General features: G+C 40.5%; 1 protein-coding gene across 3 annotated transcripts in view; it reads left to right on the forward strand.

Annotated features, from left to right (window-relative positions):
- Positions 1-528: 528 nt before the first annotated feature.
- PAIP2B (poly(A) binding protein interacting protein 2B) overlaps positions 529-27,895 on the forward strand; it is a 40,456-nt gene continuing 13,089 nt past the window's right edge. For 2 of the 3 annotated variants that reach the window (XR_006269382.1, XM_043468234.1), the window contains exon 1: positions 530-718. The gene's annotated coding sequence lies outside the window, so the exon portion shown is untranslated. Of the gene's footprint in view, positions 719-23,683; positions 23,767-27,895 lie in introns of all 3 variants that reach the window. The other variant, XM_043468235.1, reaches the window with a different exon arrangement.

A 27,895-nucleotide genomic window follows, 5' to 3' on the forward strand; every position in this document is an offset into this window, starting at 1 on the left:
AGGTTCCAGCCAGTCTTGCTCAAAGCACCTCCCTTGGTAATTGACAGCTGGGGAAATCCCAGGGAAGCCCGCCTCCATGCCCCGTCCCGCCCCTCCCGCACCACGCTAGACTGAGTGGCGCAACCCGGTGGGAGCGGCTGCTGCTGTTTCAGCCAATGGAAGGAAACAGAAGCAGGAGCCTGTGTAAACAAACCCAGAGAAGCTGGGCCTTGGGCTCCTCCCCGACGTGGGGCCGGACGGATCCTTGGCCCAGTGCCTTATCCGGGAAAAGCATAGCGTCCTTTCAGCCTATCAGAGCTGGTGCCTCTCGCAAGGAGACGCTCCACCCGGAGGGAAAGAACGAAGGGAGCGAAAAGACAGGCATTAGTACCAATCAGAAGCTGATATCTCTGAGGGAGTGGGCGGGAACTGCTTCTCATTTAGGCCAATAACCAGCGCACGTGCCCTTCTAGGTGACTGAGCGGCATCCTCTTTGGTCCAATAGACAAATGGGGCGGTGCCCAGCAACCAATGGCTTGGGTTCGGGGGCGGGGTGAGAAGCCAGTGTGCAGTAAGAGGTAACCTGAGGAGTGGTAGAGGCGCTCCCCCGGTTCTGTGGCTCGCGCTTTGGTACTAGGGACCGAGACTGTTCTGGCGACGGCTACCTCTGCGGCGACGGCTGAGGTTCTCCGAAGAGTAGCGGAGGACGGTCCGGAGGAGGGGCTTCTAGTGAACGCAGGTGGGCTCGCGCGCCGGGCTGCCGGAGAGAGAACCCACGGGAAGCGCCGCTCTCCCGGCTCTGGGGGGCCCTGCGCCTCCCTCTGCGCTGCCCTCGGGGCTGTGAGGGGCGGCGCCTGTCTGCCCGAGCTCCTGTGGGGAGGGTAAGCCGTCAGGTCCCACGTCGCGGCCCTCGACGAGAAGGGGCGACCGCTGGGGTCAGCCCCTGCCCCTCGGGGGCGCGGGGCGGTCAGTGGTCCCTTTCTCCCCGCACCCGCGCGGTATTCTAACCCCGCCCTCAACTTTCCTGACCCCTGCCCCACCCCCCAGCCCCCTTCTAATACTCGGACTGAAGTCTCAGGCTTGCGTGTCCTTTTACTGCCCGAGTGGGTGCCACACTGCTGGCAAAATGACCAGTGCTGCCTCCTGCGGTCCTTCTCCCGGAGGCGGGAGGGTGGAGGAGTTGCGCACTTCGCCCCTCCCCCATTCGCGGGACCCCCACCCCAACCACCGCCCCCGCCGCCTTATTTGCGTTTCTTAAACACTCTCTGCTTCCCGCGTTATTCTAGCCTTCATTGTTGATACCTCTTGTGAGTTAGAGACCTTGGTCACTTCTCTTCATCCTTCCCTTCAGCGAGTCGGCCCTTTGCTCCCTCCCATCCCCTAAATTTCGTCCTCATCTCTCATAGAAACTAACATTTTCCACTTGCCCCTACCAGGCAGCTGGAAGGTGAACCCAAGAGACGCAGAATATACAGTACGGGGAGCTTTTGAAGGTTGGGGACTTTTAATCAGTTTGTTAATGGTAGCCGCTTCTTGCCCTCCTGAAAATGGCACTTGATCATTATATCCTTTATGAAATTTGTCCCATTATAGTTGTTTGGTGATCATTTTTGAAAACGCAAATGAGAAGGGTTTACTGGCAGCAAGAAAGTTTTAAATGTATTATTACTATTTTTATTCAAATAGAACTGGGTTATACTTGAAACAGCTTAACTGGGGTGTGGGAGAGTTTGCAGTGTAAGTAATGGCTTGACTACCCTACTTAGTCATAAAATATAGGACATATTTTGGCTGTATAGCACTGTAATTTGTGTTATATAGCATTAATCTCTTTAAAAACAGCATTTTGTATTCCCCTTTCACAGATAATTTGGATTCACTTTCATAATATATCAGTTTGGGTTTCATTAGTGGTGGTTCTAGCCATATGTTTCTAGATGGTACAAACTATGTTGTGCCTAAATAAAATATGCCAAGAGTTTTTGTGAGGAAAAAGTAACCTATCATACTCAGTTTTGATTGAGACTTTAGGGTTTTGAAAATATTAATTTAGATGTTGGACAGTGAGGATTTTGTTTGAGGGGATGGAGGAAATTGAAGTATGGGATGAGCCAGATGGGTTTTTTATCCTCTATGCATGGGGGAAGGGAGGAAGAAAGAAAATACAGGTGTCCAAAGCCTTGTAGATTCAAACTGTGCTTAGTTTCACGACTTTACATAAATTCAAGTTATTCTTCCTAGTTCTTAGTGGGGAAATGTAAACAGTGAGTTTAACGACAACGTCTGCTGTGTTCTAGCCAGAATTTTACAAGCCTTTGTGAAAAATTCTTGTTGTTTTCCTTATCTTATTTGTGACACATATCAATACTGCCTTGTATTTTACTATGGTAAAACTGTATTTTGTATGTAGAGAAGTCTAATAGAATTAAAAGGAGTCTAATCTGAAGAGGCAGCATGGTCTAGTGGACCATATGTTTGAGCCCTGTTAATATGGAAAATCACACTGAAAAGAGGAAAATCTTAAAACTGCTCTAATAAATGCCTAGATGTCTAGAACACAGCAACAAAATTATGACAGAATTATTAGCAATCATCAAATAAAAGTCCTAGACAAATTATAAACCTATGAATTGGTTATTACACAATTGTGAGTTGGTATAAGGTGCAGTTGAAAACCAAATTTCTTTTTGTACCATCTTTTCAGATGTATTTGTGCTTGGTAATTACTCCTTCGCAAATTTAGAACCATAACTACGACTTCTTCTAGAGACCTTGCCTTTAAGGAGCTCATACTTTGATGGAAGAGAGATCTGTAAACCAAGAATTAGATGTGGAGGGAGAGGTTCCATAGTGTAAGATGTGTACGGGGCATAGAGAAGCAATGTGGCACGGTGTTCTCGCCTCACGTCCTACTGCTGTAGACCTTCTGAAGTGCCTTTTCCCAGACTACCTGCTTCTTTCACGTATCTGGGCTTTTCTCTGTAGGTACTGTTCTCTCTTAAAAGACTTTTCCATACCTTCTGTGCCTGGTGAGGTCCTACTTGAAAAATCTTACTGAAGCCTCACACTGCCTCCCCTCCATTCAAATAATTATTATCTGTATTTTTTGTTACCTCATTATAAATAATTACGTTGATTCTCACTATTTATGAGAATATATAAAATCACACAGAGCACTAAATTAGTGAATACTGAACAATTGCTCCTAGGGAAAGTATGTTCATATCTCACATAGATTTGAATCTTTTCCTAAATACAACTCATTCTGGTAGATTCTATTTCTTTATTTTACAGAAGAGAAAATGAGGTACAGAAGTGTTAAGTGACTTGCGTGAGGCCAACCCCTAATAGTGCCAGAGTTCAGATTGAAACCCTGCTCTGCTGGCTGCCCCCCACCCCACCCCGCTCAAGCCAGAGCTTCCTGCACTGCACTGCCCTCTACTGACCTGCGTCCTTTGTTATCCCCACAAAAGCTGAAACTAAAAGGCAGAGCACTGCCTAGTTTGACCTTATCTGGGAACGTACTCAGGAATGACTCAGAATTTTTGCCCCTCTATGCATGTCTGTGAATGACTGCAAAAGCACCATCAGTGTTGATGTAGAGGTTACAAGTAAATTTTAGCAAGTAGGCAAGTTCACAAATAGAGGATCCACAAATAATGAGGATCCAGTGTACTTGTGAATGAGCCCTGGAATCTATTTCAGGGCAACTGTCCCTGCAACTCACTGTAGAATTATTTTTGAGAATTCATTCTCTTATTCATTTATTCAGCAAATATTTATTGAGCACTTACTGTAAGCCAAGCTCTGTTTTAGACTGTGGTGTACAAACTAGAGACTAAGGTGCTCCCTTGTAGATGCTCCGTTTGAATAACAGAGACAGACGGCTAACAGTCTGGAGCTCAGGAGAGAGGTCTAGTTTGGAATTAGAGATTAGTTTGACCAAGATAAAGTCCTGTGCGGCCCCTCCCACTTCACATCCTCTTAACATACTGATTTCCAGTACATTTCTCTTCTACTCCATGCATATACTCTGCCTTTTGAGCCTTTCTACTTGTCATTGGTTGATTTTGAGGCTGTTTACTCATATAGTTGGTAGGATATTATAGAAGGATCAGATTGATCTGGTCTTTAATTTCTGTGTTTGCCACCTACCACCTGAGTGACTTTGGTCAAGCTGTTGAACTTTTTTATTTTTTCCCATTTATTTTTATTAGTTGGAGGCTAATTACTTTACAGTATTGTAGTGGTTTTTGTCATACATTGACATGAATCAGCCATGGATTTACATGTATTCCCTGTCCCGATCCCCACTCCCACCTCCCTCTCCACCCGATCCCTCTGGGTCTTCCCAATGCACCAGCCCCGAGCACTTGGCTCATGCATCCAGCCTGGGCTGGTGATCTGTTTCACCCTAGATAATATACATGTTTCGATGCTGTTCTCTTGAAACATCCCACCCTCGCCTTCTCCCACAGAGTCCAAAATTCTGTTCTGTACATCTGTGTCTCTTTTTTTTTTTTTTTTATAGGGTTATCGTTACCATCTTTCTAAATTCCATATATATGCGTTAGTATACTGTATTGGTCTTTATCTTTCTGGCTTACTTTACTCTGTATAATGGGCTCCAGTTTCATCCATCTCATTAGAACTGATTCAAATGAATTCTTTTTAATGGCTGAGTAATATTCCATTGTGTATATGTACCACAGCTTCCTTATCCATTCGTCTGCTGATGGGCATCTAGGTTGCTTCCATGTCCTGGCTATTATAAACAGTGCTGCGATGAACATTGGGGTGCACGTGTCTCTTTCAGATCTGGTTTCCTCAGTGTGTATGCCCAGAAGTGGTATTGCTGGGTCATATGGCAGTTCTATTTCCAGTTTTTTAAGAAATCTCCACACTGTTCTCCATAGCGGCTGTACTAGTTTGCATTCCCACCAACAGTGTAAAAATCTCCACACCCTCTCCAGCATTTATTGCTTGTAGACTTTTGGATAGCAGCCATCCTGACTGGCGTGTAATGGTACCTCATTGTGGTTTTGATTTGCATTTCTCTGATAATGAGTGATGTTGAGCATCTTTTCATGTGTTTGTTAGCCATCTGTATGTCTTCTTTGGAGAAATGTCTGTTTAGTTCTTTGGCCTATTTTTTGATTGGGTCATTTACTTTTCTGGAATTGAGCTGCAGGAGTTGCTTGTATATTTTTGAGATTAATCCTTTGTCTGTTGCTTCGTTTGCTATTATTTTCTCCCAATCTGAGGGGCTGTTGAACTTTTAGAGCCTGTTTTCTGATTTCAGAAGTGGTGATCTGATGTGCTAGGCCCTTGTTGGTTGAGAGGAAGAGACACACATATTACTTTTGATGATGAGGGTTTAATGTAACTATAATGGAATATCATCTTTGCCACCATATTGTCTGTTGGCCCTAGTGCTTTCAGTTTTAGGATAGGTTTAGAATTTAAGCTCTGAAGACCTGCTTTCTTTTGTTTTGTTCACTCACCATTTGTGTTTCCTAAGAGAGAGTATCTGATTGGATTCTTTTGTCACCTTACAAAATGGAGGACACAGCAAAATTTTGAACCAAGCCATGTCCTAAGTGATCTTCCTCATGTTCAGCCTGTAGATTGTCCTTAGAGTTCTGAGTTTAGTCCAGGAGTTTGCAGCCAAAGAAGTAGGATTGGTTTCATGTATTATCTGTGACACAGACTGTAGCATATACAGAAAGAACCCCTTGATGACAGTTTCTTCAGAAAACAACTGAGTGTAGAGTGGTCCTTAGAATTTCATGGACTTCTGTCCTATTAAAATACTTGCCTACCGTGATCATAGACAGTGTTTAATAAAGCACCTAATAAAGTGATTGTTACATGTCAAATATTGCATAGATCTTCCTTTTGATGTTGCATTTGACATTATTATAGCGTGGTTATTTGTTTATATGGCTGTCTTCTTTACTAGACTATTCTCCATGAGGGAGGGTTAACATCTTCATCCTCTATCCTGGGCACTTAGTTCTGTGCCTGAGGCATGGTAATAAATGCACAAATGTCTGACGTAAGGAATTCCTTAACTCTTCCTGAGAGGATGGAAGGATGGGAAAGCTTCCCAGAGAAAATACTGCTTAGGCTGGTTCTTAAAGAATGAGTAGGAAAAAAAAAAAAAAAGAATGAGTAGGAAGGTTTTCTAGATGAATAAAACCTTGAGGCAGCATTCCAAATAGGGACTAGCAGGTACAAAGGCACATAGATATAAAAAGATAATGAAGTTTATTATATACTCCTAGCAGATTAAAACAGCAAACAAAAACCAAAAAACTATCAGTGGGCTTGGTCGGAAGGCATGTCACAACTGAATTAACTTATGATCATACCTGCTCAGTAACAGATGCAAATTTTAGGGAGAAAGTATAATATCTTCAGGTTGTTGGCAGGGTGTCAACAGTTTAGAAATACAAATACTGACTTTTGGGAACTATTACACTGTAGTGAATTCATCATGAAGGTCATTATGTGTGTGCACTGTTCAAGGTGCTGAAAATGTAATCAAACTTACTCTCAAGAGGCTAACAAGCTACCAGGGAGACAGATAAATGATTTATTGTGTAAGTGACGTAATAGAGATGGGAATAAAGTGCTGTCTGACCCAGGAGAAAGGAGTATTTCATAATATGAAATGCTGGAGGAAGATTTCTCAAGTGAGGTGGTATTTGAGCTGTGCCTTGGTGGGTGAAGAGTTAGGAGTGCACTAGACCAAAATTAGGGACTTTGTGAAGACAATTAGTGGTAGGAAAGACTTTAAGAATTATCCCTTTTTGCTATATCTGTTTTGGGCCTTCAGTTAATAGATTTGTTCAGGCAGTGTCTGTGAGCATAAAATGTGAATAGTTATGCCACAGTAGAATTTTGTGTCAAAATAAACTGGGTTAAAGTTTTCTGAAATGCAGGGCATCTCTAAAGTCTTTATTATATTAACATCCTTTGTGAATCATGGCTCTCCAAAAGGGCTACATTGTATTCAGCCCACCCCCACAGCATACCTAAACATCTTTTGGAACAGAATTTGAGGAATGATGAATTAAAATGTATTTTTACCAAACCAAGATTTATCGGTAGTCTCCATGTCCACTGTAATGTATGATTATGTAATGTAATGTATAATATGTATACATGTATGTATGTATACATAATATGTATGTATGTAATGTATAATAATGTAAAATAATGTATAATTCTATAATCTCATAGATAAGAAGGAGAGACATTTGGAGAGAAAGAATACATTCTAGCCAAGTTATTATCATCTTGGTCAATGTGTCCCAAATTTTAAAAATGATTATTATATGATCACCTCCTCCCTTGAAAAGTATAGCTTGTTAATATTTTGAAATTCTATAAAGTGATCAGACACACCCTGGGAAGGTACAGAACCAGAGCAAGAGTCAGTGGTGGGGGCAGGCAGAGGCCGTCTTGGAATGGTACTCTTCCACCTTGAGAGAATGCTGCTTTTATTTTGCATTCATTTTAGGCCATATTAGACATATATTTTTCTAGTAGGGCATTTTAAGAGCATACTGAAAATCCACACCCTTTTCTGACTCTGGAATTTCAGGGGATGATTGCCAGTGTTTTCTTTTCAATAAGATTTGGTTATATGAGAATTAATTAATGACCTTGCTGCATAATTTTAGTTCATCTGTCAAATTCTGATTATGATTAACTCCCAAGGTGTTGTTAAAACTAAGGAAGCAATGATCATGTTTTTTATATGAATTTGAAGTCAAAAGATCTATGTTTGAGATTTGTCTCTGCCAACTTTCTATCTGAATGACCTTGGGAAACAACTGCCTCACCATCTGTAGCCTCTTTTTACATTTTTTTCCTTTCCCATTTTGACAAAATGAAAGTACATAGGGGTAATATAAGAATTAAATGATGCATATAAACACTTCATGAATTCTGAAGTGGTATACAAATAAAAGATAGACTGAAGAAATGCATCCAGTTTAATTTTCATTAACATTTTTAGTTTTTAATTTTATTTTATAAAAATAGTACTTATTGTCCATAGTAAAATTAAAAAGTATTGATAGGGAAAAGCTACAAAGCATTTCATAGATCTACCATACTGAGACAATGGTTAACATTTTGATGGATGTATACTTTCTGTGCATATTAGTGTGGACATATGCAGTATTTAATAGTAACAGGTTTATCTTGGGTGTTTTGTTGGGGTCACTTTATTTTTCTAGGTCCCCTAAGAGTACATTTGCTTGGTCCAAGGAATTGTTAAGTCTTTTGCTACATATTGCTATGTATAATGAGAATAGGAGCTGACTTCTCTGCCTGGTGAAATGAGTCACCTTGCAGTAATTTAATATCCTGCACCACTTCAGAAGCGTCATGAAAGACACATTCAGAAATGAGCTTAATGTATTTACATAGTTATGCTTGGTATTGTTTGTAGTTGCATGAAAAGGATAACTCCAGTGTATCAACAGGAGCTAGTTAAGTAAACCTTGATACATCCAAAACCATGGAATATTGTATAGCTGTAAGAAGAATGAGGAAGAGAAAAACAAGGGTAGAATAAGAATATATATTGCTTATAATTTGCAAAAAGAAATTCTGAAATGATATATAAGAAACCAATGAAAGAAATAGAAGTGGGAATCAGATTTCACTGTATATGCCTTTATATATGCATGCGTGCTAAGCTGCTTCAGTCGTGTCTCTGTGCAACCCTGTGGACTGTAGCCCACCAGGCTCCTCTGTCCATGGGATTCTCCAGGCAAGAATACTGCAGTGGGTTGCCATGCCCTCCTCCAGGGGACCTTCCCGACCCAGGGATCAAACCCATGTCTCTCATGTCTCCTTCATTGGCGGGCAGGTTCTTTATCACTAGGGCCACCTGGGAAGCCCATATATGTATAAATAAAAAGTTTTTGAATCATATGTTTGTATTACCTTTTCAAAAAAATGAGTGAATAAATGAAAGAATGGATGAAATGGAGTGAAGAGAAAGAGAGGAGAAAAAAGGATCTGAGGTGCTGCCCATCTCTTTAGTATCAGGTGAATACATAGTTATTAGTATAGTGGAAAAGATTGCAAGAGAGGCCCCAGGAAAGATTTCGCAGCTTTATTTTTCTTGTTTACTCAGTTTTGTATATTTAAAAAAATATTGAAACTGCCAAATGGCAGTCCCCATTGCTTCAATAGCTGCTTTTTTTTTTATATTCACTTGTATTTTTTCATATGCATATGTATTATTTTTAATTGTATTTACATTTCTAATATTTTTAAACTTACCTAATTGTTTTTTTTTTTCCTGTGTCACTATAGAAGGACCTTTAAAAAAGGAAGATAGGGCAGTTTTGTTTAGTGCACATTCCCAAAGTGGTCTGAGCTACCTCAAAAGGCAGGAAATTCAAGCCCTCTAGTTTATACGGCACATACATACATTAGAAAAAATAAGAATAAGAAAAGAACATTTGTCCCTGATTATAAAAACCACACTTTTTAAAGTAATAATTCAGAATACAAAATAAAAGGAAAAATATCTTTAATTTTGCCACCCAAAACATTCTATTTTTTGATTTTAGACCTTTTTATGCATATAAACCTTTCCAAAAATAGAATTATAAAAGCTATTTTTCTTTAATTGTTGAGATGCTGAGGTAGAGTTTTTTTTTTTTTTTTTCCCCTATTTCTTAGTTTTAGACCATCCTTGCATTTCTGGGCTGAACCCTATTTGATCATAACTTTTTCGTTTTGCTTTATTTTTAAATAATTTGGCTTTATTTGATCCTGTTTTATTTGAAATTATATGTTTGTAGCGTGGAAAATGTTTTAAAAATATTGTCTCTAAAAGTATATTTAAGACATTCTTAACTTACAGAACACAAATAGCATTAAATTTTCCAAATAACATGAATAAGGCTGAGTTCATCAAAAGATACGTGAATATTGTTAGGGCTCCAACCTCATAACACATTTAAATTAATTTTCAAAAAAAAAATTAATTTTCAGTGAAGTCTGCTAGTTTGAAAATTAACAAGTTTTTCACATACTAACTCACTGTTCCCTGGTTGTTCAATCTAGAGCCCATGACATTTCTTAGTTAAAATAGTTCTGGCATACTTATGGAGTTAGTTTTTGTTTTTGTTTTTTAATTTTAATGGAGTACAGTTGCTTTAAAATGTTGTTTTAGTTTCTCCTGTACAATAAGGGGAATCAGCTATACATATACATATATCCCCTCTTATTTGGGTTTCCTTCCCATTTAGGTCACACAAAGCATTGAGTAGAGTTCCCTGTGCTTACAGTAGGTTATCCTTAGTTATCTGTTTTATACATGTGTGTGCATGCTAAGTTGCTTCGGCTGAGTCCAGCTATTTGCGACCCTATGGACTGTAGCCTGCCAGGCTCCTCTGTCCATGGGATCCTCCAGGCTTGCAGTGGGCTGTCATGCCCTCCTCCAGGGGATCTTCCCAATTCAGGGATCAAACCTGCATCTCTTGAGTCTCCTGCATTGGCAGGCGAGTTCTGTACCAATAGCACCACCTGGGAAGTGCGCTTTATATATAGTAGTGTATATATGTCCATCCCAGTCTATCATTTTATCCCACTCTCCTTCCGTCCTTGGTATCCATAAGTGAAAGTCGCTCAGTCATGTCCGACTCTTTGCGACCCCATGGACTATACAGTCCATAGAATTCTCCAGGCCAGAATACTGAAGTGGGAAGCCATTCCCTTCTCCAGGGGATCTTCCCAACCCAGGGATCAAACCCATGTCTCCTGCATTGCAGGCGGATTCTTTACCAGTTAAGCCACAAGGGAAGCCCAAGAATAATGGAAAGGGTAGCCTATCCCTTCTCCAGCAGATCTTCCCAACCCAGGAATCAAACTGGGGTCTCCTGCATTGCAGGCGGATTCTTTACCAGCTAAGCTACTAGGGAAGCCCTTGGTATCCTTAGGTTTGTTCTTATAGCATGGAAATTGGTCTGTGATTTTCTTTTGTGTTATTTTTGTTCTGTTTAATGTGTTGAGCAACCTGTATACTGTGGGCTTCTCAGACAGCTCTAGTGGTAAAGAAGCTGCCTGCCAATGCAGCAAACATAAGAGACACAGGCTCCATCCCTGGATCGGGAAGATCCCCTGGAGAAGGAAATGGAAGCCCTCTCCAGGATTCTTGCCTGGAGAATCCCATGGACAGAGGAGCCTGGCAGGCTGTGGTCCATAGGGTCACACAAAGTCAGACATGACTGAAGCAACTTGGCACGCACGAACCTGTGTACTAATCATTAGAAGGTTCTCTTCATTTGTTTGTGTTCTGAACCAGTTCATGGGGATTACCTGCTTTTTGAAAGTATACTTTGTGGACTGTAGACTGGTCTTGCCCATCCTTTAGAATGCATTAAAATCAGGGAAAGTGAGGTTTTAATAGGGCTTCCCAAGTGGCGCTGGTGGTAAAGAACACACCTGCTAATGCAGGAGACTTAAGAGACACAGGTTCTATCTCTGGATCAGAAAGATCCCCTGGAGGAGGGCAACCCACTGTGGTGTTCTTGCCTGGAGAATCCCATGGACAGAGGAACCTGGCAGGCTACAGTCCACAGGATCGCACAGAATTGGACACGACTGAAGCAACTTAGCACGCGTGTATGAGATTTTAGTATAGTGTAAACAGGAGCAGAAAAGAGTGTAATTATTTGAGAGTTTGCTTTTGATAGTGGCGTTCTCAGTGTCCATTACCTAGGCTTGTGCTGAGGTTGCACTCACCATCTGAGAGTTTACCAGATGTAACTGTCTACATATACTAAATGTGCATACCAGGGCTTTTCAGTCACCATTGAAAGCAAGGTCATGCAGTAAAATTCTACCTAGCTAGAAGCTTTTGAAGAATGGAGAATTCTGGTTTAATTCTATTAACTTGGAAAGTATAAAGGTGAAAGAAGTCCTAAACTTGAACTCCCTGTTGAATGCAATGGAGTTCTAATAGCAAATAATTCCACTTTTCTTCTTTAGTAAGTTTGATATCTTCAGACCTAGTTGATGTTTTGTTACAGAATCACTATAAGTATATGAGGCACATATTCTGAAGATCTTTTTTTAGAACTTGGATGTAAGAGGATGTAAATGTATTGCGTGAAATCAGACTGGATGAGAACTGATGCCTGTTAAGCATCTATTTCAAACTAAATCTCTGCTTGCAGCTTGTTGTGTTATCTGACTTGTTAACTTGAGGGTGGGAGTTGTGAGGAAAGTATGTCTTAATTGGATGTCTTTATTCCATGTCAAGATAGAGTATACAGTACCCCTGGCTTTGGACATATAGAAGGAAACCCGTTTTTCTACTTGCTGTAAACCAGTGGTGCTTCAGAGTCACATTGCTGGGCCCCACCCAGAGTTTCTGATTCCACAGGTCTAGGCTGGGGCCTGGTAGTTTGCATTTCTAACAAGTTCCCAGGTGATACTGATGCTGCTGGACCGGGGACTAAATTTTGAGAACCATTGCTGTATACTAATTTCTATAAATTCTAGAAATCCGGTTCTAGAAGAAAGCTGAATTTAGTCTGGGAGTGTAACAAGTGAGGAGGTTATGGAGCAGATCATGAAAGACTCAACTGTTGCTGCTAAGCATAGTGTCTGAGTTCAGGTAATGAGCAGTATATAGGGATATGACATAATTCTTGTTTCATGATTGGAAATCCTAGCCAAATAGCAAGTGAGAAATTTTATTTCATTTGCAAAGCTTAGAGACCAGGGGATTCTGGTCAAATAGGATTAAGTGATTAATCCTGTAAGAATGGGGGTTATTTATACGTCTCTTCTGTATTCTCCAGTTAACATTTAGCCTTGCTTTAGAAGGGCTGATGTTTGTTTTAACTGGGAAAGTGCTTTGAGTGCTTATTAAAATGAAAGTTTTGTGTGTTTTTAAAGATATTAGCTATATTTATTCTTAAAATTTTTTAAACAGTCATTTAAGAGAATAAGAAAAACTATTTTTGAAAAAGAAAACTCACTGGAATTATTTTATATGTTGGAGAATATCATCTGCTTCATAAAACATCAGGCAAAAAAAAAAACAGAAAAAAAAAAACCATCAGGCATCTTATGGATTTTTTTTTTTTAAGTGGTTAGGCATTACATTGTTTGAGGTAATACTAGTAATTCTCATAATCCTTCTGAAGATAAAAAATGAAGGCCAAAATCATAGACCTGGCATAGAAGCTGGGTGCAGAAGACAGCTATGAAGGAATACACAAATATATGCACACATCTACACACACACACGTACATATATGAAATATATATATTTTTAAATTATGGTTATTATTTTAGCTAAAGACAAAGATACTTGTTCTGAATTTAGGCATCAACTCTGGAAGCCACACTTTTCCTGAAGGAGTTTTGCTTCAACAAGTTTTTCTCACTTGTCTGCTACCTCGTTTCTGTTGTTCCACTGCTGACGCCCGTAGCTGTCAAGTTGACCAGCTGGTCCCTCATTGACTGCTGGAGGAATAACTGGTATTGCAGACAGTGGGTGGGACAGACTCCCTGCTGGGAAACATGCTTGTTTTCCTCCCACCCCCACAGAGGAGGATTAGGAGGAGGAAAAGGAGAGGAGAACTATGTCCTAGAGGTCAGGCCCCTGCTTCTGAAGCTCGTCGCACAACCACTGGCTTTCTAACGTACAGTGTGTGTGTGGGCCCCACCCAGAGACCTGAATCTTGGTCTGATAGAATGGAGCCTGGGGGCTGCATTTTTAACAACTTCCTGAAGAAATCTTTTGTAGCCAGATGGACTCATGCCTCAGGCTGTACCAGTGCTGGTCCTAGGTGAATTTTCACCAGCAGTGATAAAATAAAGGGCTTCCCAGCTGGCGCTAGTGGTAAAGAACCCACCTCCCAATGCAGGAGACATAGAGATGCGGGTCCTATCCCTGAGTCGGGAAGCTCCCCTGAAGGAGGGCATGGCAACCCGCTAGAATATTCTTGCCTGGAGAATCCCATGGACTGGAGCAGGCTCCAGTCCATGGGGTCGCATAGAGATACACACGACTGATGCAACTCAGCAGTCAGGCAGGTGGTAAGATAAAGTTAGGACCACATAGTGTTTTTATTCAATACAAAGAATTAGAAGTTTTTGCATTAAATTAAGACCTTTTTATATTTTGTGGTGTTTAAAATATCCTTTTATACAATTATGTTGATAAGGATGTTTTCTGGGCTTCCCTCGTAGCTCAGTTGGTAAAGAATCCGCCTGCAATGCAGGAGACCCTGGTTCAATTCCTGGGTCGGGAAGATCTGCTGGAGAAGGGATAGGCTACCCACTCCAGTATTCTTAGGCTTCCCTGTGCTCAGCTGGTGAAGAATCCACCTACAGTGTGGGAGACCTGGGTTGGGAAGATCCCCTGGAGAAGGGAAAAGCCACCCACTCCAGTATTCTGGCCTGGAGAATTCCATGGACTCTATAGTCCATGGGGTCGCAAAGAGTCGGACACAACTGAGCGACTTTCACTTTCACTTTTCAAGGATGTTTTCTATCACCCTTATTTAGTTAAAACAAGTTATAATCTTATGTTGTCCTCGAAATACTTGTAAAAATTGATTGGTCTGTGAAATCCTAAAGATTGAGTATCTCTTATCTACTCATTCTTTTTAAGTTGCTTTTTTAATTTTTTTTATTTTTTATTTTTTTAAGTCGCTTTTAAATACTTTGAAATACAGCTTCATAGAGGGTCCTAAATCTTTGGTTAGATAAATTTTGGAATTTAGAATTTTTCATATTTTAGAGATGCTTTCTCTGTATGTTATGTAATGCTTCAGGGGGGTCTGGCGTAGAACCCGTAGTCACACACATTAATGTTTCTGAGGAAAGCAAGAGTATTCACTGTCAGTAAATTAAATGAAGGCTATATATAGCTTCACATCAGTTCAGGCCAAGTTTTACTGTCAACTGAGTTTTGACGTGAAGCATATGGAAATTTTTTAGCTTTTAGAGTTTTGTGGATTTTGGAGTTGTGCATAGGAGTAGGATGGACGTATTTGGGGTCTGCTTTCTCAACCTCAGAGTGCTGGCAAGCTTCAAATTAAATGGAGCTGAGTGTGCTTATGGTAGGGAATAATTTATTCTGATTTAACACACTGGTGTGTGATGTGACCTCATTTGCATTTTCCTTCCATAGACTAGTCCTTTTGTTGAGGGGCATTTTTCTTCAACCTGGTTCCCCCAACTCCCATTTGCAATCTTTGAGAAAAATCAGTTTTATATCTGAGCCATCTGGAACTAAAGTGAGAAGTGTGAGAGTGCAGAGTAGAGGCTAAGAGTGTGGGCTTTGGGCACGGAAAGACGTGTTTAAGCCCCAATTCTGGCACTCACTAGATTGCACCTTACTTGAAAACAAATCTCTGAATGTTGGAGATTTCATCTGAAAAACCAGACCATCTATCTCAACAGGATTGCTGTAGAGATTAAGAGAGAATGTTAGTGAAGTACGTAGAAGAGCTTTTGTTTTATTCTCATCTTTTCCTGCTGGTATCTGGGTAGCTTATGTGCTTCCCTCTGTGTAGCTGGATTGTCGTGTGGTGCCCTCTCTTTCCCTTAGAGGTTCTGGGTTGCTGCACTTTCCCAATTCATGACCTGCTTCTGTTCCATTCTTGTTCTTAGTCATCAAATCCTGCCTCAGCAATGATTTCCACACCAAAACCCCCACAAACTCCTAAGCGTTATATGGACCTAGTAGTTTTACAAAAAATTAAATGTCTTCGGGTAGAGTCCACATTATGCAGTATGAGGCCTTTCACTATCTGAAGTGTACCACTCATTTTTTTCATCTTTACCTTACTCCAGCACTGTGTTCCCACTAACCAGGGAAGTCTTTCACTTTCTCCCATGAAACAGTTTTCTTACTCTGGCCTCTCAAGGACTCACCTTCTACAGCAAATTAATTTTAAAGGAGTTTCTCCCACCCTAAATGATACCTTTCCTAAAAAGATTTCTAGTGAATACAGTTTTCTTAACCTGATTACATGTGCATTTCAACTGCTTAGCTCCTTTTTCCCTGCTATGATGTGGAAAACAATTCTTTTTTTCTAGAAATGTATCAAATAAAATGAGTATGTGGTCCTTTTTGGTGATATTTGTTGAGATTCATGTTATGGATTTCTTCCAGTTTAGGTAATCCTCTCTGGTAAGACTCTGCAGCTAGTGAAGAGAATGTTATAGCCACCTGGTGTTTTTAAATGCTAAAATAGTAAACAAGAACATGTAAAATATTTTCAAAGAATAGAATTAGGAGGTTTTTTCCCCCCTCAGGAGTAAGTTAACCTGTAAAAACAGATTCCTGAGTGATACTGTCACTCACTGGCTATGCGGAATAATTGTTAACACTCAGTGAAGAATACTCAGCCCATGTCCAGGCCCCTGAAAGCATGGAGATCCCTCCTAAGATGTGAAATTTAGAATATAGCATTCTAGAAATGGTAGTTTGTCAACAGATTGTTTATTAAAGACTTGGTGGGCACATAAAAGCATGCTAGAAAGTGTAAAGGGGCTTCTCTGGTGGCTCAAGAGGGTAAAGAATCTGTCTGCCATGCAGGAGACCCAGGTTCGATCCCTAGGTTGGGAAGATCCCCTGGAGAACATCATGGCAACCTGCTGCAGTATCCTTGCCTAGAGAATCCCATGGACAGAGGGGCCTGGTAGGCCCCATGGAGTCACAAAGAGTCAGACACAACTGAGTGACTAACACACATACAGAAAGTGTAAAAGACTTGATTCTTGCCCTCAGGAAACTTCCAAGGTTATAAACAGACCATTCCCAAAATAAATAGCAAGTAATTATCAATCGAGTATATGTGTAATCAGTTGTAAAATAGGGATGGAGGTGGGGGAGACCTTAGGCAGAGATTGTATTTAGGCTTCTATAGTGACAGTTCTAATATTATTATACATTTGAGTTATGACCAACCTAGATAGCATATTAAAAAGCAGAGACATTACTTTGCCAACAAAGGTCTGTCTGGTCAAGGCTATGGTTTTTCCAGTGGTCATGTATGGATGTGAGAGTTGGACTGTGAAGAAAGCTGAGTGCCGAAAAATTGATGCTTTTGAACTGTGGTGTCGGAGAAGACTCTTGAGAGTCCCGTGGACTGCAAGTAGATCCAACCAGTCCATCCTAAAGGGAATCAGTCCTGGGTGTTCATTGGAAGGACTGATGCTGAAGCTGGAACTCCAATCCTTTGGCCACCTCATGCAAAGAGTTGACTCATTGGAAAAGACCCTGATGCTGGGAGGGATTGGGGGCAGGAGGAGAAGGGGACGACAGAGGATGAGATGGTTAGATGGCATCACTGACTTGATGGACATGGGTTTGAGTAAACTCTGGGAGTTGGTGATGGACAAGGAGGCCTGGCGTGCTATGATTCATGGGGTCGCAGAGTCGGACACGACTGAGAGACTGAACTGAGCTGAATACATTTTAAAAGCAAGGTGAACTGTCATCATATCAGTCTAAGACATTTAGAAGCCTTTGTTATTCAGAAAAGTTACACATTTCATATATAATAATTTGCCTATAGGAATATTTTGGTTAATGTTATCTGTTAAAGACTTCAGTTTGCAATATCTTCCCTGTTAGTAGCATTTAATACCTTGTATTTAGTAGCACTTAATACCTTGTATTTAGTAGCATTTAATACTGTATATGGAGATGTCAAAGTCCCCAACCACTGCTTGATGTTATTTTGGGAGGACAGACAATTGTTGGTCTTCACCTGGGGAAGCAGAACGTGCTATATTGACTGTAATCAAGTGTTGATTCTGCCTTTGGAAGTGGCTTTAAATGCTGTATAGAGAATATTTGCTGTCTGTTCTGTACATTTCCAGTAGAATAATTGTAATATCACAGAACATCCTAGGCATTGTTTATAAAGGTTTGTGAGTTGTTAGTTAGATTTAAAATGTAATAATCAGATAAGTAAATAAGGCAATTAATTAATTAGTGAAATACTTGGTAGTTAAGACTTCTCAGATCAAAGAATTTATTATACTTGGCCATTAATTTGTTTTTTGGCTTCACCTTGCAGCATGCAGGATCACAGTTCCCCAAACAGGGATTAAACCTGTGTCCCCCACAGTGGAAGTGTGGAGTGGTAACCACTGGAAACCATGAGTTTTTTTTAATTAAAAAATTTTTTTGCAAAGAGCATTCACAAGGTTGATGTTTTGTAAAACACCAATTTGAGAACTGCTGATGTGTAAGAATTAGGGAAATTGAGATTTGTTCTATTCCACATAGTGTTTGCCACTGTCTTAGAGGAATTGGTCTTAGCCTTTAGCCTTTCTGTATATCAGGATCACATGCACACAAAAATGCAATGTTGGGGGACTTCCCTGGTGGGCCAATGGTTAAGAAGCTGCCTTTCAAATCTGGGGACACAGGTTTGATCCCTGGTGAGGGAGCTAAGATCCCACATGCCACAGCTAAGATTCAATGCAGCCAAAAATAAATAAATGAATATTTACCAATAAAAAATACATATATGGATATATACAAATGTCTGGCCTTGGCTCAGGCCCAACAAATTATATTGCTTAGCAAGCATATTAACATTCTCTTGGCAAGTTCTTTTCTTGCATCCAGTGAAAGACAACTGATGGAGCATTTGTGTATTGAGATCAGTATAGGAGAGCCTAGCAGTGTGATTACTTATTTGTTTCCTGTTATAGGCCATGCAGCTTCTTTGAGAACAAATGAAATGGAAATAGAGGGGACAAGGTCATTCTAATTCAAGATTTACCTAAAATTTGTTTTAAAATCTCTGTATATATACGTTACGTGTCCTCCCTACCCTCCCCACCTCAAAAAAGTTGAACCACTCATTTGTCTCCTTTACACCTTCATCTTCCACCAGATGATGGAGAAAAGTTGATGGGTTTATGTACTTAGTAAAACTTTGTAAACAAGGAGCCAGATAAATTAGTGCAAAATATAACGTCCTACATGGTGAAGGGAAAATCAAAGTCGAGTCTGTTTTGGTAAGAGAGCTCTTTAAAATGGAGCTTGGAGTCCATTAGTTTGTTTTGTTGTTATTGTTGTTGTTCTTGAGAGGCCCATTAGTGAAGTGACATCTCAACCTGAGTGGAATCGGACCTTTTGACCTGATGAAGTCATCCAGAACACCTGCTGGAAACTCAGGATACTTATGGAACCCTTACCCTAAAATAACAGTAATAGTCTATCTACTTACTGGACCAAATATTTTCCTGTTTGTGTCAGAGTCAAGCACAATTCTTACCAGTGATTTTTATTCTTCAGTTTATTAATGTGGTGTGCCACATTGATTGATTTGCAGATATGGAACAACCCTTGTATCCTTGGGATAAGTCCCACTTGATCTTGGTGTGTTTACATGCATGCTTAGTCACTTAGTTGTGTCTGACTCTTTGCAACCCTTTGGAGAGTAGCCTACCATGCTCCTCTGTCCATGGGGTTTTTCAGGCAAGAATACTGGAGTGGGTTGCCATTTTCTTCTCCAGGGGATCTTCCACACCCAGGGATTGAACCCACATCTCTTGTGTCTCCCACATCGCAGGCAGATTCTTATCCCACTGAGTCATCAGGGAAGCATCCCTTTAAAGCATTGTTGGATTCAGTTTGCTAATATTTTATTGAGGATTTTTGCCTCTATGTTTATCATGATACTGGCATATAATTTTATTATTTTGTTGTATCTTTGTTGAGTTTAGGTATCAGGGTGATGCTGGTTGATAGAATGAGTTTGGAAGCATTTCTTACTCTGCAAATTTTTGGAATGGTTTGAGAAAGAGTGGTGTTAACTCTTCTCCAGGTGTTTGATAGAATTCACCTATGAAGCCATGTGGTTCTACACTTTGTTACTTGGGCATTGTTGTAGTTACTGATTTAATTTCGGTACTGTTTATTAATCTGTTTATATTTTTCATTTCTTCCTGTTCAATCTGGGATATTGTATCTCTCTAGGAATTTGTCCTTTTCTTTTAGTTGGACCATTTTATTTGCATATAGTTGCTTATATTAATCTCTTATGATCCTTTATATTTCCATGTTGTTGTTAATAACTTCATTTCTGATTTCATTTATTTGGGCCCTCTTTTTTTCTTATTGTGTCTGGCAAATGGTTTATCAATTTTATTTATTTGTCTTTTCAAAAAACCAATTCTTAGTTTCATTCACCTTTTCTCTTTTCTCAGCCTCTATTTCATTTATTTCTACTCTATTCTTTATGATGTCTTTCCTTCTACTAACTTTGGGCTTTGTTCTTCTTTTTCTAGTTTGTTTAGTGTAAGTTTAGGTTGTTTATTTTAGATTTGTTTTATTTTCTGAAATTGGCTTATATCATCGTAAACTTACCTGCTCAGGCTGCATCCCATAGATTTTGGATCAATGTGTTTTTGTTTTTATTTGTCTCCAGGTATTTTTTTATCTCTTCTTTGATTTCTTAAGTGATCCATTGGTTGTTTAGTAGCATATTGTTTATCCTCTACATGTTTATATTTTTGCAGTGCTTTTCTTATAGTTAATTTTTTGGTCACATAGCATTCTGGTTGAAAAAATGCTTGATAGGATTTCAATTTTCTTAATTTTACTAAGGCTTAGCTGTGATGTATCCTGGAGAATGCTGCCTCTGTATTTGAAAAGAATGTATTCTACTGCTTTTGGATGGAATGTTCTATATATATCTGTTAAGTCCATCTGATCTAATGTCTCATTTAAGGCTAGTGTTTCCTTATTGATTTACTCTCTGGGTGATCTGTTCATGGATGTAAGTGAGGTGGTAAAGTCTTCTACAATTATTTCATTACTGTTGATTTCTCCCTTTATGTCTGTATTTATGTTATGTTAATATTTGCTTTGTATATGTGTACATCCTCCTATGTTGGGTGCATATACATTTACAGTTGTTACAGTTTCCTTTTGGATTAATCCTTTAATCATTATGTAATATCCTTCTTTGTCTCTTGTAACCGTCTTTGTTTTAAATTCTATTTTGTCAGTATAGGTATTGTTATCCTGGCTTTCTTTTGATTTCCATTTGCATGGAGTACGTTGTTCCATCCCTTTACTTTCAGTCTGTATGTGCTTTAGGTATGAAGTGAATCTCTTGTAGGCAGTATATATACGTGTGAAAATGAAGTCACTCAGTCATGTCTGGTTCTTTGCGACCCCATGGACTGTAGCCTACTAGGCTCCTCTGTCCATGGGATTTTTCAGGCAAGAGTACTAGAGTGGGTTGCCATTTCTTTCTTCAGGGGATCTTCCCAACCTAGAGATCAAACCTGGGTCTTGCCCATTGCAGGCACGCCCATTACCGTCTGAGCCACCAGGGAAGCCCTCATGTATAACCCGGGTCTCCCACATTGCAGGCAGATTCTTTACCATCTGAGCCACAAGGGAAGCCCAAGAATACTGGAGTGGGTAGCCAGCCCTACTCCAGAAGATCTTCCCGACCCAGGAATCCAAACTGGGTTTCCTGCATTGCAGATGGATTCTTTACCAACTGAGCTATCAGGGAAACCTATATATTTATGTATGAAGTGAAGAAGTGAAGTGAAGTCACTTAATCGTGTCCAACTCTTTGCGACCCTGTGGACTGTAGCCCACCAAGCTCCTCCGTCCATGGGATTCTCCAGGCAAGAATACTGGAGTGGGTTGCCAGTTCCTTCTCCAGGGGATCTTCCCGACCCACGGATCGAACCCAGGTCTCTGGCATTGTGGGCAGACACTTTATCTTTGTCTTTTGATTGGAGTCTTTAGTCTCTTTACACTTAAAGTAATTATTGGCAGATATGTATTTATTGCCATTTTATTTTTGTATTTGTATTTCCTATTTGTTCTTTTATTTTGCTTTTGTTCTCTTCTCTTGTGTGGGCTTCCCTGGTGGCTCAGCTGGTAAAGAATCCGCCTGCAGTGCTGAAGACCTGGGTTTGATCCCTGGGTTGGGAAGATTCCCTGGACAAGGGAAAGGCTACCCACTCCAGTATTCTGGCCTGGAGAATTCCGTGGACTGTATATAGTCCATGGGGTCACAAAGAGTTGGAGACAACTGAGCAACTTTTACTTTCACTTGTGATTTAATGACTGTTTTAGTGTTGCATTTGAATTTTTTCTCTTTTTTTGTGTGTATCTATTATAGATTTTGGGTTCATGGTTACAGTGAGGTTTACTTATAGCAATATGTTTATTTATTTTAAGTTGCCGATCTCTTAATTTCAAGCGCATATTAACAACTCTGCATTTTTACTCCCTTCTTCTCATGATTACTATTTTTGTCATCATATTTTACCATTTTGTTTTGTGACTCCTTTAATTGAAGATATAGATGATTTTACTAGTTTTATCCTTTAACCTTCCTACTAACTTTGTATGTAGTTAAATTTACTACCTTTAATGTAGACTTTACCAGTGAGCTTTTTTCTTTCGTAGTTTTCAGGCTTCTAGTTGTGACCATTTCTTTTTTGCTTAGAGAAGTCCCTTGAACATTTCTTGTAAAGCTGGTTTGGTAGAGCTGAAATCTTTTAGCGTTTGCTTCTTTTAAAACTTTTGAGGACTTCCTTGGTGGTATGCTGCATAGGAATCTCCCTATCATTGCAGGGGACCATGGTTTGATCTCTGGTCCAGGAAGATTCCACATGCCACAGAGCAGCGAAGCCCATGTGCCACAACTGTTGAGCCTGTGCTCTGGGGCCCGTGAGCCACATTTACTGAGCCCCTATACTGCAACTGCTGAAGCTTGTGTGCATAGAGCCTGTGGTCCACAACAGCAATGAGAGGGCTTCCCAGCTGGTGCTAGTGGTATTAAGGAAAAAAAAAAAAAAAAGCTCACCGGCCAGTGCAAGAGACTTCAGAGATGCGGGTTCAATCCCTGAGTTGGGAAGATCCCCTGGAGGAGGAAATGGCAACACACTCCAGTATTCTTGCCTGGAGAATCGCTTGTACAGAGGAGCCTGGCAGGGCTACAGTCCATAGCATCCCAAAAGAGTCAGACACAACTGAAGTGACTTAGCACACATGCACCACAATGAGAAACCCCATGCACTGCAACAAAGAGTAGCCCCTGCTTGCCACAACTAAAGAAGGCCCACGTTCAATGATGAAAACCCAATGCAACCAAAAATAAATATATTTGAAAAAAGTTTTAATCTCTCCATCAAATCTGAATGAAAGCCTTGCCAGGTGGAGTATTCTTGGTTGTGGGTTTTTCCCTTTTATCTCTTTATTTTTTTTTTTTAAATTTTATTTATTTATTTATTTTTTTCAGTGGGTTTTATCATACATTGACATGAATCAGCAATAGATTTACACGTATTCCCCATCCCGATCCCCCCTCCCACCTCCCTCTCCACCCGATTCCTCTGGGTCTTCCCAGTGCACCAGGCCCGAGCACTTGTCTCATGCATCCCACCTGGGCTGGTGACCTGTTTCACCATAGATAATATACATGCTGTTCTTTCGCAACATCCCACCCTCACCTTCTCCCACAGAGTTCTCCCTTTTATCTCTTTAATTATATTGTACCAGTCCCTTCTGGCCTTTAGAATTTCTGCTGAAAATTCAGCTGACAGCGTTATGGGTGTTACCGTGTATGTAACTCATTGCTTTTCCCTGCTGCTTTTAATATTTTATCTTCATCTTTAATTTTTGCCATTTTAATTACAGTGTGTCTTGGTGTGGCCCTTTTTGAATTGATCCTGCTTGGGACTCTGTGTTTCCTGGACCTGGCTGTCTGTTTCCTTTTACAGGTTAGGCAAGTTTTCAACTATTATGTATTCAAATATGTTCTCTGCCCCACTCGTCAGGCAACTTCTAACAATCTTATGTCCTTTTGTCTTTATGACTCTTTGTTTCCCTTGGAGTACTCTTTTTCAGTTCAGTTCAGTTGCTTAGTCGTGTCCGCCTCTTTGTGACCCCATGGACTGCAGCACGCCAGTCTTCCCTGTCTATCACCAACTCCCCAGAGCTTGCTCAAATTCATGTCCATCGGGTCGGTGATGGCATCCAACCATCTCATCCTCTGTCATCCCCATCTCCTCCTGTCTTCAATCTTCCCCAGCATCAAGGTCTTTTCAGATGAGTCAGTTCTTCACATCAGGTGGCCAAACTATTGCAGTTTCAGCTTCAGCATCAGTCCTTCCAATGAACATTCAGGGTTTATTTCCTTTAGGATTGACTGGTTTAATCTCCCTGAAGTCCAAGAGACTCTCAAGAGTCTTCTCCAACACCACAGTTCAAAAGCATCAGTTCTTCAGCACTCAGCTTTCTTTAGAGTCCGACTCTCACATCCATACATCACTACTGGAAAAACCATAGCTTTGAGTAGACGGACCTTTGTTGGCAAAGTAATGTCTCTGCTTTTTAATATGCTATCTAGGTTGGTCATAGCTTTTCTTCCAAGAAGCAAGCGTCTTTTAATTTCATGGCTGCAGTCACCACCTGCAGTGATTTTGGAGCCCAAGAAAATAAAATCTCTGTTTCCCCTCTTTTGGGGTTACCAAAATCTGTGTTTCCTGAATTCAATTCCTAAGATCCCAAATAAACTCATTTCTTATTTGCAGCCTCCTGCATTGTTTTTGGTTTACAGTATGTATTTAAAATTTATAAAATTACTTTCTATAGTGCTTATGTAGCTTTAAAATGTGTGTATATGTTATATGTACACACACACATATTAGAAAAATTAGAAGAGAAAACAAAAGGCAAGTTCTAGAGTTAGAGTTTGGTAGGTTTATCCAGCAGCTGTTGGGACAGGGAGACTTATATTCCTGCCACCAGGGAAGTGAAAATCTGCCATGGAGTTAGAATGTTTCATGGAGTAAGGCTTTGTAATGGATTAAATGTCTCTCCCAATGTGCTTCCCTTGCTCTGACTTTATGCTCATCATCCGTTCTTAATTAGTAATTCTGTTTTACTATAATTAAGTATCTGTTACTAATTAAGAATCCCAGGCATTTAGATTTTGAATCATCGGAATGTATTAGCTATTCAAAAGAATAAACAAGTATCTCTTCCTACCTTCCCCTAGCCTGTACTATCAGATTTCCTTCTTTCTCCTTTATTTCTAGCCTCTCCCTCTCCACTAGACTCTTTCTATGAACATTTAAACATGGTCTGGACTCTCCAGTCTTTAAAAATAGTTTCTAGGGACCTTTCATCCCTCTAGTTCCTGTTCATTCCTCTTCCTTTCCTTGGCACCTGGCCCCTTGAAAGAGTTTTGATTACTTCCTGTCAGCTGCAATTCATATCTCATCCATTTTGCTTTCTCCCTCATTTCTCTTTAAGGATCCTGCTTTCATCATGGTCATAAGAGATCTCCATGGTCCTAAATTCTGTAGACACTTCTCAGCCTTCCTTTTGACCTTGCGTCCCTGGTGGCTCAGCTGGTAAAGAATCCCCCTGCAATGCGGGAGAACTGGGTTCGATCCCTGGGTTGGGAAGATCGCCTGGAGAAGGGAATGGCTACCCACTCCAGTATTCTGGCCTGGACAATTCCATGGACTGTGTATAGTCCACAGGGTCACAAAGAGTTAGACACGACTGAGTGACTTTCACTTTCACTGAGCAACTTTCACTTTTTACTTTAGCCTTCAACATACCTGCCTTACTGGGTATATCAGTCCCCTGTGTCTAACGTGGCAGAGTACCACAAACTAGAGGCTTAAAACAACATGAATTTTTTTCTTGCCATCTGGAAGCTAGAAGTCAAAAAGTCAAGAAATAAAAAATCAGGTTGGACTCTCTCTCTCTGGAGACTGCAGGGGAGAAGAGGGGAGGATCTGTTCTTTGCCTGTTCAGCTTGTGGTGCCTGCAGGCATTCCTCGCCTCGTGGCCCCATCACTCCCGTCTCTCCCTCCCCAGTCACATTGCCTCCTTTTCTCCGTGTCAGATCTCCTGCTTCTCTCTTACAAGACACTTACCATTGGATTTAGGGCCTCCTGGGGTAATGCAGGATGATCTACTTATCTCAAGGTTCTTAATTTAGTTACATCTACAAAGACCCCTATTCTAAATAATGTAGTCTTCACAGATTCTCGGGATTAGAATCTGAGCATATTTTTGGGGGGGCTACCTTTCAGCTCACTATAAGGGAAGGGTTCTGTCTTCCCTTGATTTCTGTGATGGCACACTCTTCTAGTTTCCTTCTCAGTCTCCTTTTCTATCTCCTTGTCTTATCTGACTTTGCCCTTTCTCCCTAGGCAATATTCTAGGCCCATGACTTCTGTTACCATGTATGTAGACGTCTATTCCAAATTTCTATATTTAGTCATACCTCTCCTACTGATGCATACAAACAACCTATTTATGTCACCATTTGAATGTTTCAGAGGCATTACACATTTAATGTGTCCAAAATAGAACTCATCACCCTTTATGCCTCGAATCCCCATCCCCACCCTAGAAAAATCTGCCCTTCCCGTAGAGTTGCTTAGCTCAGTGAGTGACATTACCGCTCACCCAGGTGCTTGTGCCAAAGTTATCCTTGATATCTGCCTCACCTTGTCTCCCCACATCCAGTTCCTCCCCAGAAACACCTAAAATAGTTTTGGAATCTATCTACTCTCTTCTTACTGCCATTGTCCTAGTTTAAGCAGCTACCTTTTGTTTTTCGTCCGGATTAGTGCTTTAGCTGCCTTACTGGTCTCCCATTATCCTCTCTCTGTCTCTCCAATCCATTTTCCATATGGCAGCCTGAGTGACTTCAAAATATGAATGTCACTGTGCTGCTGAGAACCGCTTTCAGTGGCTTTCATTGCTTTTAGGATGATATCCAAAATTCTCCATGTAGCCTCTGATGTCCTAGATGATCAGGTCCATCTGCTTCCACAGCCTCATCTCTCTTCCTTGGCCATTCTCCAACTGGTTCTCCTTTGACTCTTCAACTATATGTGTATGTACCTTCTTATAGTTTTTGAAAGTTCCCTTCCTGTGCCTCTGAGTCTTTGTACATGGTTTTCCCTCTCATCCCTCCTGCTAGCTAACAAATTTTTCAGGAATCAGTCTAAATGTTGCTTGTTCAGGGAAGCCCTCCCTAGCCACACCCCACTCCTGAACTAGATTGGGCCTTCCTGTCTTCTAGTAGTCCCTACTGCCTCTCCTTTTAATTTAATACTAATCACTCTTAACTATTTGCTTATCTCTCTCCTGAGAGAATGTGAATACCATGAGGGAAACAACTGTGTACCTTGTGAAAATAGCTGCCAAGCACAGGGCTGAGGGTAGACACACAGAAACTAGTGAGCGAGTGCATCTAATTACCTGAGTTATTAAGGTGTAATTGGGAAAGACCAAAGCCTGAATCTAGTGGCAATGTGTTTGAAGTAAAATAAAATGTAAAACTGTTAACCCACAGTGTTTAATTTTTTAAATGGTATTCGCCAGACTCAATTGTGGTACTGGAGAAGGCTTTTTAGAGTCCCTTGGACTGCAAGGGGATCAAACAGTGAATCCTAAAAGAAATCAACCCTGAATAATCATTGGAAGGATTGATGCTGAAGCTGAAGCTCCAATACTTTGGCCACCTGATGTAAAGAGCTGACTCATTGGAAAAGCCCCTGATGCTGGGAAAGATTGAAGGAGGAGGAGAAGGGGGCAGCAGAGGGTGATGTGGTTAGATAGCATCACTGATTCAGTGGACATGAATTTGAACAAACTCCAGGAGATAGTGGAGGACAGAGGAGACAGGCATGCTGCAGTCTATGGGGTCGCAAAGAGTCGGACATGACCTAACGACGGAACAACAACAACCAGACGAAATGAACTTAACAAAACTGTAGGAAATATAATAGTAGAGACTAGTTTTAATATAAATTACTTAGTAGACTTTTTCCCAATAATTGAGTCAATAGTTCCAAGTATTCTTGACAGTCAAGTTGT

This window comes from Cervus canadensis, chromosome 5, assembly GCF_019320065.1.
Source record: "Cervus canadensis isolate Bull #8, Minnesota chromosome 5, ASM1932006v1, whole genome shotgun sequence".
NCBI classification, from domain to species: Eukaryota; Metazoa; Chordata; class Mammalia; order Artiodactyla; family Cervidae; genus Cervus; species Cervus canadensis.